General features: G+C 44.6%; 1 protein-coding gene across 1 annotated transcript in view; it reads left to right on the forward strand.

Annotated features, from left to right (window-relative positions):
* The first annotated feature begins 212 nt into the window (after window positions 1-212).
* Window positions 213-14,586, forward strand: part of LOC311139673 (muscarinic acetylcholine receptor M2-like) — a 66,194-nt gene continuing 51,820 nt past the window's right edge. The window contains exon 1 of the mRNA XM_084174594.1: window positions 213-268. The gene's annotated coding sequence lies outside the window, so the exon portion shown is untranslated. The remainder of the gene's footprint in view (window positions 269-14,586) is intronic.

Consider the following 14,586-nt stretch of genomic DNA (forward strand, 5'->3'; position numbering starts at 1 on the left):
AGATGTTGAGTTTGTTAAAAGTCATGCCACTAAAGGTGGGACATATTGACGGGCTATATTGATTTGGCAGAGAGAGTTACCATTCAGTAAGATGCTATTTGTGTGTTTTCTCTATAGGGGCATCTCAAGTTGACCCCATCTGGAGACTTCTACCTGGGCTGAACACAATGGAGACTGTTTGACAGTGGAAGTGGAGGTTTACTGTACAGTAGCTCAGACGGACTTCCTCACTCCTTCATTACATGCAGTGAGCCCATGCCACTAACAGGTATGGTGGACAGTTGTAATTAAGATTAATGACCTATTGTGATTTTTAAGTTGTTGCTGCTCCAGAACATATTAGGTACTTTTCCTAGATGGATTTAATGTTTTGCATATTAGCCATCTATTGAGTTATGGTCTGTTAGGAGAGCAGCACGTCTGCTTGAGAGGGGCCACTTGTGAACAGTTCTACAAGTCACACAGGTTCCCTGCCTCAATTGAAAGAGCATCTGTTTAAGAGCAGAGTAACCCATCGTAGCAGGCGTAAAATAAACACCTGAGTGGGGTCCCAAAATCCAGTTTTCAGGAGGAAAGGAAGCTTGGTTGAAGATACTGTATCCCTGAAAACAGGATGTTTCCCCGCTGAGGGTGGGTGCAGAGCAGACGTGATGATTACTCACATGTTTAATACCATTGCAAAGTTAACACTTAACACATAATGAACTCCTGACTTTGCCTATACAGTGGGGGGAAAAAAGTATTTAGTCAGCCACCAATTGTGCAAGTTCTCCCACTTAAAAAGATGAGAGAGGCCTGTAATTTTCATCATAGGTACACGTCAACTATGACAGACAAATTGAGAAAAAAACATCCAGAAAATCACATTGTAGGATTTTTTATGAATTTATTTGCCAATTATGTTGGAAAATAAGTATTTGGTCACCTACAAACAAGCAAGATTTCTGGCTCTCACAGACCTGTAACTTCTTCTTTAAGAGGCTCCTCTGTCCTCCACTCGTTACATGTATTAATGGCACCTGTTTGAACTTGTTATCAGTATAAAAGACACCTGTCCACAACCTCAAACAGTCACACTCCAAACTCCACTATGGTCAAGACCAAAGAGCTGTCAAAGGACACCAGAAACAAAATTGTAGACCTGCACCAGGCTGGGAAGACTGAATCTGCAATAGGTAAGCAGCTTGGTTTGAAGAAATCAACTGTGGGAGCAATTATTAGGAAATGGAAGACATACAAGACCACTGATAATCTCCCTCGATCTGGGGCTCCACGCAAGATCTCACCCCGTGGGGTCAAAATGATCACAAGAACGGTGAGCAAAAATTCCAGAACCACACGGGGGGACCTAGTGAATGACCTGCAGAGAGCTGGGACCAAAGTAACAAAGCCTACCATCATTAACACACTACGCCGCCAGGGACTCAAATCCTGCAGTGCCAGACGTGTCCCCCTGCTTAAGCCAGTACATGTCCAGGCCCGTCTGAAGTTTGCTAGAGTGCATTTGGATGATCCAGAAGAGGATTGGGAGAATGTCATATGGTCAGATGAAACCAAAATAGAACTTTTTGGTAAAAACTCAACTCGTCGTGTTTGGAGGACAAAGAATGCTGAGTTGCATCCAAAGAACACCATACCTACTGTGAAGCATGGGGGTGGAAACATCATGCTTTGGGGCTGTTTTTCTGCAAAGGGACCAGGACGACTGATCCGTGTAAAGGAAAGAATGAATGGGGCCATGTATCGTGAGATTTTGAGTGAAATCCTCCTTCAATCAGCAAGGGCATTGAAGATGAAACGTGGCTGGGTCTTTCAGCATGACAATGATCCCAAACACACCGCCCGGGCAACGAAGGAGTGGCTTCGTAAGAATCATTTCAAGGTCCTGGAGTGGCCTAGCCAGTCTCCAGATCTCAACCCCATAGAAAATCTTTGGAGGGAGTTGAAAGTCCATGTTGCCCAGCGACAGCCCCAAAACATCACTGCTCTATAGGAGATCTGCATGGAGGAATGGGCCAAAATACCAGCAACAGTGTGTGAAAACCTTGTGAAGACTTACAGAAAACGTTTGACCTGTGTCATTGCCAACAAAGGGTATATAAGATTGAGAAACTTTTGTTATTGACCAAATACTTATTTTCCACCATAATTTGCAAATAAATTCATAAAAATTTGATGTGATGACTACAATGTGATTTTCTGGATTTTTTTTTCTCATTTTGTCTGTCATAGTTGTCTGTCATAGTTGACGTCTATGATGAAAATTACAGGCCTCTCTCATCTTTTTAAGTGGGAGAACTTGCACAATTGGTGGCTGACTAAATACTTTTTTTCCCCACTGTACATTCCCACCATGCGCACATCATGTATGCTTACTTTTAAATAAACCCAGGCTCTAATGGAAAGTTGGAGAGTCTGGCACCATGGGTGCATTTGATATAGCAGTGTGGAGCAAAGGTGTCTTTTTAAAAGTTTACATTTAGTACGTTATGGCGAATAAGATCCAGCTGATTTGTGCTGTCATAACAGCAGTCATTACACCTGGAGGAGCTGGTGGTTTATTTATCTGATGTTGAAGGAGTCAGAGCTTATACAGGATGTACCGTAGTAACTTCACAGCACTGAGTGATGCTTCTTCAGATCTTTATCTAGCACTGTGAAGTATGGATGAAATAAAATAGTGTAATTGCATTTCCTACAAAGACTGTAGGAGGTCGTTGAACTAAGCGTTACGTCTACTGTTTTTTGCTTCTTCTGTGCGTTGTGTCAGCATATTTCATAAAAAATGCTGAAGAGATGTAGTGTCCCTGTAATTGGTTGTAAAATCCAAGCTTGCCGTTTAGTATTTCAAATCTCTCTAGTCTATACGATGGTGCACGACACTACCTCAGATGAACCCAGTGATGATTGTAGTGTAAAAGCTTGATAGAATACTTCAGAAGCCATTACTCTTCAAAATTGGTTCTAGGTAATCTGTTTAGTGTCCCACAGGGGGAGACCTGAATACATTCAATCATGCAGGTTGGCATTTATTGGGATGACTTATGTACTGGAGGAAGCTCTGCAGGGTAGTCACTAGTTGGCACAGCCACAAAGTCATAAAATCAGATTTTAAACTTAACACTAACCCTAACCCTATCCCTAAACCTAACCTTTACTAAACTGTTAACCTTTTGCCTAACCCAAACCTGAAATTCAGACCAAAAAAGCAAGTTTTTGTTTTCATAATTTTTTAACGATATATAGCCAATTTTGACTTTGACGCTGGCCCATCTAGTGGAAATCGCTTAGCTTTGCCTCCAGGACAAGATTCATCCCAATAAACGTCGACATGCTTTAATCATGGCCGGAGAAAATGGAAGATCTGTTGATATCATTGTAATGAATCATCCACGCTGTATCTCTCTCTAAGTCCCTTTCCTGGTCTCCTCCCTCTGAAATGGCCAGGCATCTAAAAGGTTGCAGTGTCTTTGTGGAGACTTACAGAAGTGACGCTGTTCCATTCTAATCAAGAGGGTTCACTGCATTACCCTTGGGCTAGCAGCTAGCCTATCAGCTATTGTTGGGAAACAGCTTAGAGATGGAAGAATGAGCTTCCCCACTGCTGTCTGTAAACAGTGCCGAATCCTTTGTTGTACCATAAGAGACCCAAGACTACTTAGTAATAGTAGTACAAGTAAGTAGTAGTACCATCGATATCACAATATATTTATCTGCCTGTGTTCAGTTCTCAGACACAGCTGAGGAAGCCTCAGGTGTTCCTAAGTCCTACCACTCATCCAGTAATGATGCCGGCTGCCATTCCCGGTGCTTAATTGCACTAAGCCTCGGCACCGGATAAATCTGGCACTGTGCTTCTAGCTTCATTATTATCGGCTCCATAAAACATTCAGCATGCCCCGCTCCCATTGGAACCATGACGGAGCAGTGACATTGTAATTTTGCAGCCAGATCTAATTTCTCCATGATGTGGGATTGGAAGATTGGAAGACAGAAGACACGGAGAGATGGAGAGATGTTTTTCCCTCCCTGCCCTCTGACCTGTCACACACAGGTTGGCTATTGGATGGCGAGGGACACAGAGAATGAGTCCAAGAGGGGAAAGTATTAAGGGGTGATTCTTTTTCCCAATCCACCCCCCCAGTAGGTAGAGAATGGTACAGCCAGCCTGGCTCATCTGTCTGTTATTGTTACCAACTCTGCCTAGACAGAATTTACTGGACTCTAGAGGGACATTTTCCACTACAGTGCTACTACTGCTGCTGCTGACTGTGTGGATGATTGTGAGGGAGCCTTGTGTCAATTTCATGAACTCTAACGAGCAATTAGACAGGAAGAGGGACGATGATATGAGCCTGAAAAATGTCTCCCTACAGTCCTGGTGAGTTTGAGCTCTTTCAGACAGAGTCTGACAGGACTGGGCTTTTAATCATTCACAGCCACTAACAGGACCAGTAAGACTGTCTGAATGGGTTTGTGTGATGTCAGAAAGAAAGATAGCATCTCAAACATTTGACATCTCAAACATTTGACATACACACTCCAGGAAGCGTAAAGATACCCACGTACATGCACTCATGGTCACACAACACACTGGCACACACACACACACACTCCTATGCCTGTCCTTTTCTCTTCATTCACCATTCCCTGGATCACCCTCAACATCTCTCTTTCCTGTTTCTCATCTACACTCTTAGAAAAAAGGTGCTATCTAGAACCTAAAACAGTTATTCGGCTGTCCCCATAGGAGAACCCTTTGAAGAACCCTTTTTGGTTCCAGGTAGAACCTTTTTGGGTTCCATGTAAAACCTTTTCCACAGAGGGCTCTACCTGGAACACAAAAGAGTTCTACCTGGAACCAAAAAGGGTTCTACCTGGAACCAAAAAGGGTTATCCTATGGGGACAGCCAAAGAACCCTTTTGGAACCCTTTTTTCTAAGAGTGTACCTTACAATTATGACCTCTTTCTCCTGGATACTCGGCTCCCCCCAAAGGCTTACATGTCTACCAAGGTGATAGGTTCTTTAATGAATGAAGCATTCTGCCTGTCCTAGTGGATCCGTTGTTTTCCCATACTCAGCCATTCACTTTCAAGAACTAAGTGCTTCGAGCCCCTACTTAAAGGACTAACATTTATTTTAAAGGTAATTCTCACACTAAATTCAACTGTACTCCTAAAAGGCCTAAACATCTTAATTTCTAATCCTATTATTGTAAACCTCTGTGATTCTATGTCACCTATGCCCTGGTCCTGTCCTCCGACCATCAGGGAACTCTAAATGCCCCCACTCCCGTCAAACTAGAATTCTCTGCTCAGTAGATACTGCCAAAACGTACCATTGAAAGGAATTGGAGCCAAATTACAGCATCAATCAATTTTTCCATTTAGTCCTCTTGCAACATAAACACTAGAAATGTTTTGATGGAATGTTCAGAACTGCAGAATGTGTCAAAGAAGCATGTCTGTAAATTTCCCATGCAATTTAGAAATGCAATTGTGCTTCTCCCATCCCAGTGTCAGAGGACAAAAAAGGCAATCTGCGAAATAAAACTTAAATTTGAGTAGTGGAGAGACTACTGCTTGACACAAAAGCTCCATTTTGTACAGGCCCACACGCTCTCACCAGTTAAACACAGGCCCTTAACTGAAGATAATGACGGAATCATAGCAGAGAAAAATGCTCCTGTCCAAGAGAGGAGCAAGACGCTGACTAACTTAAGGAGCAGGAATGGAAAGGGAAAGGGGTAAGGGGGATACCTAGTCAGTTGTACAACTGAATGCTTTCAAATAAAATGTGTCTTCTGTATTTTTTTTTGTCCGCTCTGGGATTTGATCCAGCAACCCTTCGGTTGCTGGCCCACGCTCCTACCCCAATGGTTCTGTCTCATGTTGAACACGTGTTAAAACTGAGCAATACTAATGCAGGCAATGATCATTTGAGGTTATAGGATTCAGCAGTGCCTCAGTTTATTCTTGTGCATTTACGAGTGCAGACCTGTTTATACTGTAGGTTCAGGTATAACTCATCTCACCTTTTGTTTCTTTTTCCACTATGTAAATAATTATAAAATATAAACAGTTATTTTATGTGCTCAGCTGGTTAGATTTACTGCGGCTGTTCATTCTGTCTAACGATACGTAAACGCAAGACAAAGTCCAGATAATGGTTGTAAAAACTGCTGTCTTGTTAGTGCTGGATGGCATTTCGTGGATGATTGTTTTTTTCTTGTTATTTCTCAGAAAGAGCAAAAACTTGTGCCTCGCTGTGCCGGGGGGACAGCGGAGGGAAACCACTGGAGTATGTAGATATATCCCAAGGAGGAAGAGAGACTGGGACAAAGAGGAAACCGGGTCGTGAGATACTTCCACTATCAAAACAAGACCAGGACACTGCAGGCGTTTGAGATTTCATAGACATTTCCATAAGCCATAAGCACAACATGACCGAACCATCCAGTACCTAGATATCTAGCAAACTTTCTCAACCTCAGGCTGTCAGTGAGAGAAACTACCAGCCATTTGGCCTATAGACCTGCTGCACACAGATCCATGGCTAGACATGACATTCATGAAGATACAAAACTCTTTCCAGGTGGCTGAATTGACATTTGGAATAAATGCCAGGGAGAAAGAGTATATTTAAGTTATTTGTGTGCGTTTTAGGGAACTGTGAATGCCTTCCCCTGCTGATTCGATGTGGCATTTATGGGCGAGTTATGTGGGCTTATGAAAGGATTTATAATTTTGTTATTTTCTTCAGACTCCCCGTTGAGTCAGCTAGCCGTGTCAAAGTGAACGGCCCGTCTGATATGCTGTTACTTGAGTTGACAGAGACAGGGTTGCCAAGGGAGCCCAGAGAATACAGTGTGTCAGTGTAACACAAACACACTCGGGAATGGATTCTCAGTGTGAGGAGTTCCTTACCCCTGCATTCACACCCTCTGATAGACCTCGCCAGAAACCATCCAAGACGCTAAAGAAAAACAACAAGAAGTATAACAAGAGAAAAACTCTCGGCTTGTCAGGCCAGGTGGAACAAAGAAGTGTAGAGAAAAGCGAACAGGCAAGCGAGCGATAAAAAAACCAAATAGGGCTATCTTCTGTTTACCCCCCCCCCCCCCCCCTACCTTGTCACAACACAACTGATTGGCTCAAACGCATTAAGAAGGAACGAAATTCCACAAATTAACTTTTAACAAGGCACACCTGTTAATTGAAATGTATTTCAGGTGACTACGTCATGAAGCTGGTTGAGAGAATGCCAAGAGTTTGCAAAGCGGTCATCAAGGCCAATGCAAATAGTCCAGGTAACCATGATTAGCTGTTCAGGAGTCTTATGGTCCTGGATGGCAGGAAGCTTGGCCCCAGTGATGTACTGGGCGGTACGCACTACCCTCTGTAGTGCCTTGCGGTCGGAGTCCGAGCAGTTGCCATACCAGGCGGTGATGCAACCAGTCAAGATGCTCTCGATGGTGCAGCTGTAGAACTTTGAGAGGATCTGAGGACCCATGCCAAATCTTTTCAGTCTCCTGAGGAGGAATAAGCTTTGTCGTGCCCTCTGTCTTGGTGTGTTTGGACCATGATAGTTTGTTGGTGATGTGGACACCAAGGAACTTGAAGCTCTCAACCTGTTCCACTACAGTCCCGTCGATGAGAATGGGGGTGTGCTCAGTCCTCTTTTTTTTCCCTGTAGTCCACAATCCTCTCCTTTGTCTTGATCACGTTGAGGGAGAGGTTGTTATCCTGGCACCACATGGCCAGGTCTCTGACCTCCTCCCTATAGGCTGTCTCATCATTGTCGGTGAGCAGGCCTACCACTGTTGTGTCGTCTGCAAACTTAATGATTGTGTTGGAGTCGTGCCTGGCCATGCAGTCATGGGTGAACAGAGAGTACAGGAGGGGACTGAGCACGCACCCCTGAGGGGCCCCCATGTTGAGGATCAGCGTGGCAGATGTGTTGTTACCTACCCCTACCACCTGGGGGTGGCCCAACAGGAAGTCCAGGATCCAGTTGCAGAGGGAGGTGTTTAGTCCCAGGGTCCTTAGCTTAGTGATGAGCTTTGAGGGCACTATGGTGTTGAATGCTGAGCTGTAGTCAATGAATATCATTCTCATGTAGGTGTTCCTCTTGTCCAGGTGGGAAAGGGCAGTGTGGAGTGCAATAGAGATTGCATCATCTGTGGGGGCGGTATGCAAATTGGAGTGGGTCTAGGGTTTCTGGGATAATGGTGTTGATGTGAGCCATGACCAGCCTTTCAAAGCAATTCATGGCTACAGACGTGAGTGCTATGGGTCGGTAGTCATTTAGGCAGGTTATCTTAGAGTTCTTGGGCACAGGGACTATGGTGGTCTGCTTGAAACATGTTGGTATTACAGACTCAGTCAGGAACATGTTGAAAATGTCAGTGAAGACACTTGCCAGTTGGTCAGCGCATGCTCGGAGTACACGTCCTAGTAATCCGTCTGGCCCTGCGGCCTTGTGAATGTTGACCTGCTTAAAAGTGTTACTCACGTCGGCTACGTAGAGCGTGATCACATAGTCATCCGGAACAGCTGATGCTCTCATGCATGCTTCAGTGTTGCTTGCCTCGAAGCGAGCATAGAAGTGATTTAGCTCGTCTGGTAGGCTTGTGTCACTGGGCAGCTCGCGGCTGTGCTTCCCTTTGTAGTCTGTAATAGTTTTCAAGCCCTGCCACATCCGACGAGCATCAGAGCCGGTGTAGTACGATTCAATCTTAGTCCTGTATTGACTCTTTGCCTGTTTGATGGTTCGTCGGAGGGCATAGCGGGATTTCTTATAAGCGTCCAGTTTAGAGTCCCGCTCCTTGAAAGCGGCAGCTCTACTCTTTAGCTCAGTGTGGATGTTGCCTGTAATCCATGGCTTCTGGTTGGGGTATGTACGTACGGTCACTGTGGGGACGACGTCATCGATTAACTTATTGATGAAGCCAGTGACTGATGTGGTGTACTCCTCAATGCTATCGGCAGAATCCCGGAACATATTCCAGTCTGTGCTAGCAAAACAGTCCTGTAGCTTAGCATCTGCATCATCTGACCACTTCCTTATTAACCGAGTAACTGGTGCTTCCTGCATTAGTTTTTGCTTATAAGCAGGAATCAGGAGGATAGAGTTATGGTCAGATTTGCCAAATGGAGGGCGAGGGAGAGCTTTGTACGCGTCTCTGTGTGTGGAGTAAAGGTTGTCCACGATATCTCCGTCTCTCAAACCTGTTGTGAGTATAGACAGCAGGCTGCAATGCTGTCTTTGTAGCAGTTAAACAGCACTACAGGGAAAGGGGAAGGATTGGTTGCCAAAGAGTCTAACTACTTTCTTCTGTAAATAACAGAATGTCCTTGGATATATAACAATAGGCTTGTATAAAGACGAATACATGCAGAAAAAGTTTCATGAGAAATCTGCTCCACTTTATTCTATCAAGTAAACACTGTGTAGATGTAGTAGGCTAAACGTATGTGCATTCAATAGAATTAAGGTCTTTACTCCACAGACGTTAGTTCTGAGTTGGCTGGTGTTGGCTGAGTGGTGCTGTCAACCCAACTGACTCATTTAGCCTTTAAGGTCACTCAGATCCTTCTCATTATTATTTGCATGGTGAGAGAACATTTCTGCGATCCAGTGGTGACTCACCATGGTCTCGCTTACTGACTAAAGTCTGGAGGCGTGTGACAGCTTTCACATTTTTGGGCAGTGGAATGATGAACTGCACTCAAACTCCCTAGCAGCGATAATGTCAGGAGAGAGCATTAAGCCTGAATGGTGACATTTTAACCTGTGTGAGCAGGATGACAGTGGCTTAAACTTTGAGGATCAAACTCAAACACTTATTGGCTATAATGGAAAGAACTCCAGAGTAGTACCACTACTACTCTGCATCAGCCTTCCTAGTTGATTTATACCTGAGCAATTTGGAATACGTCTCCATAGATCAAAACCAATATGGCCTCTAGTCTCCCAGTGTGTTGACAGTGAGCGGTATCAACCTGTGAGCAAAATTATGTTAAACAGGCTGGATAGAATCATTATGTCTGCCATCACATCAGGCATTACATACCTTGGAATTAATCCAGAGGGAACCGGATTCTTATACCTAGTTAATTGAGAATTGTGGGGTATTCATGGCTCTGGAAAGGGATCCCTAGGGGGCGTCTATCCAATTATCTATCAACTTGTGATTTATTGGTTCAGTTGTTCTCCTTTCCATCCAAACCTGACCTCCTTCATCCTCTGCTTCACTTCATTAGTCTCCCTCTCCTCCATCCTCTCCTCTCCCCCCAGTCGCCTCATATTTCCTGTCTGTCTCCATCCCTCCCCTCGTGTGTTCTCTCTAGCTCTGCTTATCACCTTAGAGCAGTAACTGGCTTTTCCCATGCAGCTGGTTCATAATGGATACCCTGCTCCAGAAAGCTGATGTTAATGTTGACTGGGATCACAGACTCTCCTCCTAGGCACAGAGCAGTGAGAAATGACTGCTCTACCTCCGTCCGGCCTGGCCCAATAACTTCTCATATATGGATCCAGAGGCCTGAACGGGGGGGAAAGCGTACTGTTTGGGTTCAGAGGAAGGGGGAGGGGGGAGTGTGTCTTATGATAGGATGTGTATGGGTGTATACTGATGTCTTAATAAATGAAGGTGGATGATAGCAGGTCATGACATGAAGGATGATGAAGGTGAGTTAGTGTGCATTTGGGAGACATCCATGCCTGACAGGACGGTGTGTTAATAAAACAGAGAAAGTGGGCCTGTTGCTCCCTCAAGTATTGGTTTGTCCGTCTTGCTGTAAACAGCATTGACAGGCAGCCTACTCTGCCGCGCCAACCTCCCTTAACCTCACAACCCTGTCTGACAGCCCTGGAGATGTGCTCTGTTCTTAGAAAGAGAGGTGTGTGTCTGTGTCTCCTGACTATGTGCAGTTAGCCTCATTTACATCAGAGGATTGGTCATGACAGTGACCATCGCTGACGAACGTAAGCAGACAGAGATCCCCCCGTCTGTTTTCTTCACGTTCTGCCATCAGTCCCTGGCTCAGAGCCTGTAAAGCAGCCATCCATGCTACAGCCTCGGTGACCGCACAGGGAAAATCCCACTTCATCCCTCCACCACTGAGCTACCGTCCCCTCACATTCCCAGGGACGCGTATCCTGCCAGCCTTGCTACGATCTCCACAAACCAGACCAGGCATCCATTTTAGATTGAAAGGGGGTGGGGGCTGGTTCCATCCTGATTGGGTGACATTCTAGTGTCTGTGTTGTTTGTGACTGTTGGAAGGCCATGGTGTGCGAGACCCAGATACGCATAGCAACTCATTCCCCAGTGCTTAGAGTCAGGAAAGCCCCATCCGTCATGCAAAGATCACCCTTGTCCTGTCTCTTTGAAGTGATGGCTTGGATTTGGTGAGGCAGGACACAGTGCCTCCAGTGTGAATAGGTTCTACAACCGTGGGGTGACTCGTTCAAAAACGCATCAACGTTCCATATGTATGTATGAGACCAGGTGTGTAGCCAGGAGCCCAGCCAAGTCAATCCACTTCCAATTAATCTGTGGTTGGGAGTAATCCAGTATGTAAGTGGCTTTTTAATATTTTCTTACGAAGGTGTGGTAACCCTTGCTCTCATATTAACCCACAGGGGAGCAACATTAATCAAAAGAGCACAGAATGTGTTTGATGGATAGGGTTGATGATTTGAATTTCCCCTTAAAAATTAAGTTTTTATTAATTTCATCTATGGGTTTAAATTAGTGGGGACGTCCGTTCCAACGATGCCCAGCCCTCTAAATTGCATGCAGGGCTCAAAAACTGGAGATTTATGGTCATCCTCCACTGGCCTGCATGAATTATTTATTACTCAATGTGTCTCACACATACCCCAGCAGCTCTTTAATCCACACTGACATTAGCCTCTCTCTCTCTTTTTTTGAGACGCTGGCAGACTGGGGGGATTAGGAGGGGCTGATTCCCAGAGTAAAGGCTGTCAATTTGTTCACTTTGAGGAGACGTGATTGAGCATGTCTATTGGCTGCTTGGACCACAGCCCCGCGTCTCCCCAGTACAGGGATTGATTGAGTCATACCTGCCTAGGGTTCCGTTGGCCCTGCGCCCGTCCACGGGCCTCGTTCCCTCTCCAGGCCCAGTCTGTCAGCCCCTGAAGTTATGACATCATGAGCCCCCTCATAAGGCATCTCCATTGTTTTGAAATGAAGGGACATCAATTTCCCAGGCGCCACTGCCCAGCGGATGATTTGTGAGTGCTATTATCCTCAGAAATCGCTCTGGAAAATGGCTGCGGATTGGAGAGAGTTTGAGAGGGGTGACTTGCTGCATGGAAATGGTGTCAAAGCCACCTGTTTTGTCCAGCTCCAATAGTAGTATTTAATACTTTTGGGGGTGAAAACCCACGTACCCATAGGCCTACTCAGATTACAGAGTTCATGATTATGAAGCTACTATTTCAGCCCTGAAAGTGGCATTTGGAGAAAAATATGACTTTGCAGATAGGACTGCCAGCTAAGAGAGTGAGAGATGGAAATAAATAGTGAGATAGAGGCAAAATATGACCAATCACCTGGATGTCAATGGAGCATTTCCAGATAACTTTCTCTCTGGCCGTTTATAGAAGCAGTTAGAGCAGACCTGGGTGCCATCGAGCTGACAGCCAAGGTTTTCATGTCGAGGCTTGACTAATTCATTATAAAGCCATTTGAGTCCCAGAACGTTCCGTTGTTAGAGAAATAAACTGCTGACTATTCAAAACACGCCTTCCAAACTTGATCACAATGGATAGGTAATGCATTATGCATTCCGATTTCATTATGATTTTAAAAAATGTACGGAAAGCATATGTGAACTTGTTTTTATTTCCTTGAAGTGTACCTAAACATGACAACAAAATATGAACATATAAAGATAAAGTCGCATTCATATTTCACGTCTATTTCCTTTTCAAAACATTTGTTCGCATTTCAACTCTAAACTGTAATGGAAGTAAGAGTGTGAATCTATTTAGTGTCCTTTCGGGAAAAAGCAACTTACAGTACTTTTGCTTTCAGGAGCCACTCGGCTCGACACAATACGTGGTCAAATGCAGAAAGTTATCAGTGAGGTGCAGGAGCGAAAAGGTCTCTTCACCACTCTCTGAAGAATTCAATTCTCCTGCATGGACCCATCTGACAGAGGGCTATTCTGCACGGGCAAGATAAACATTACAGTGGAAAACAGTGAAATAATACATTCTGAAGGAATATGTTAGATATTTATCTGAAGGGCCTGAAGATAGGGCCGAGGTGGGGAAAGGACTGAGGACAAATTTGTTTTTGCCATTGGTGAATTGTGACCTTCTGAATACTAAACATACTACTGCCTTTTGTTTTCTAATAATCCATCCCAGTGCATTGTTCACTGTAGATGAACAACACAATGTCCTGGTTTTAGCCCGTGGGAGTGTCAGTGATCTTGGGGATGGGATGTCCTGAGCTCATTAACAAGGGAAATACATTTACTAGGTTCGGCAGTAATTCCCATCTTTTATCACATAGACAATAGCATTTGCATTTACTATGGCCCTTGTTATGGCAAGAAATTAGAAAACAAAAAGCCAATTTTAACATACAGTAAGCATTGTGTCCATTAAACACAAACCAATTCTCGATGGAAATGTAACCGAACAACGCAAAATACCAATATCTGATAAGAGCCAATGAGATGCCATCGGTATTGCAGCAATTGCTGTCAAACAAAAACTGTACAAGTTCTCACAGAGTTCAAATTGACAGCATAAACAATGCATTCATTCATACAAAAAAGCTGTATATTCCTATATATTCCTCCCAGGAGATAACAGGAACGCTATGAGAATTGCATCATGTAAACTACAAAGGGAACAGAATAGCCTAAATCTCTGTCACTGTAGTAACCTCTGACAGCAGATAGTGTTACATCAGAGTTGAGTGAGAAGATGTCCTCTTCATCCTGTAACCTTTGTTTAACCCAGATTTCCTCGCCTGCTTTTCCCAGGAATACCCCCTGCTATTCCTCTTGTAGAGGGAAATTTAATTTTAAAAGGACTCCTCCCCGGAAATCTTTCTAGTTGTGAATGTAATTCTATTATCTCAGAGAAAACCCCTCCTCCGTTCTTTTCCCATCAGCTACTAAACCTCTGGGAGTGCCACCGTTGATTCACTCAGCTGCCTGGCGATGAGTTTATACAACGCTACATTTTTACATTTACATTTTAGTCATTTAGCAGACGCTCTTATCCAGAGCGACTTACAGTTAGTGAATACATATATATATTTTTTTATACTGCCCCCCCGTGGGAATCAAACCCACAACCCTGGCGTTGCAAACGCCATGCTCTATCAACTGAGCTACATCCCTGCCGGCCATTCCCTCCCCTACCCTGGACGACGCTGGGCCAATTGTGCGCCGCCCATGAGTCTCCCGGTCGCGGCCGGCTGCGACAGAGCCTGGATTCGAACCAGGATCTCTAGTGGCACAGTTAGCACTGCGATGCAGTGCCTTAGACCACTGCACCACTCATGCACCTTTCCTATTTCTCACAGCCT

Source organism: Coregonus lavaretus, assembly GCF_964263955.1.
Source record: "Coregonus lavaretus genome assembly, chromosome: 13".
Classification (NCBI taxonomy): domain Eukaryota; kingdom Metazoa; phylum Chordata; class Actinopteri; order Salmoniformes; family Salmonidae; genus Coregonus; species Coregonus lavaretus.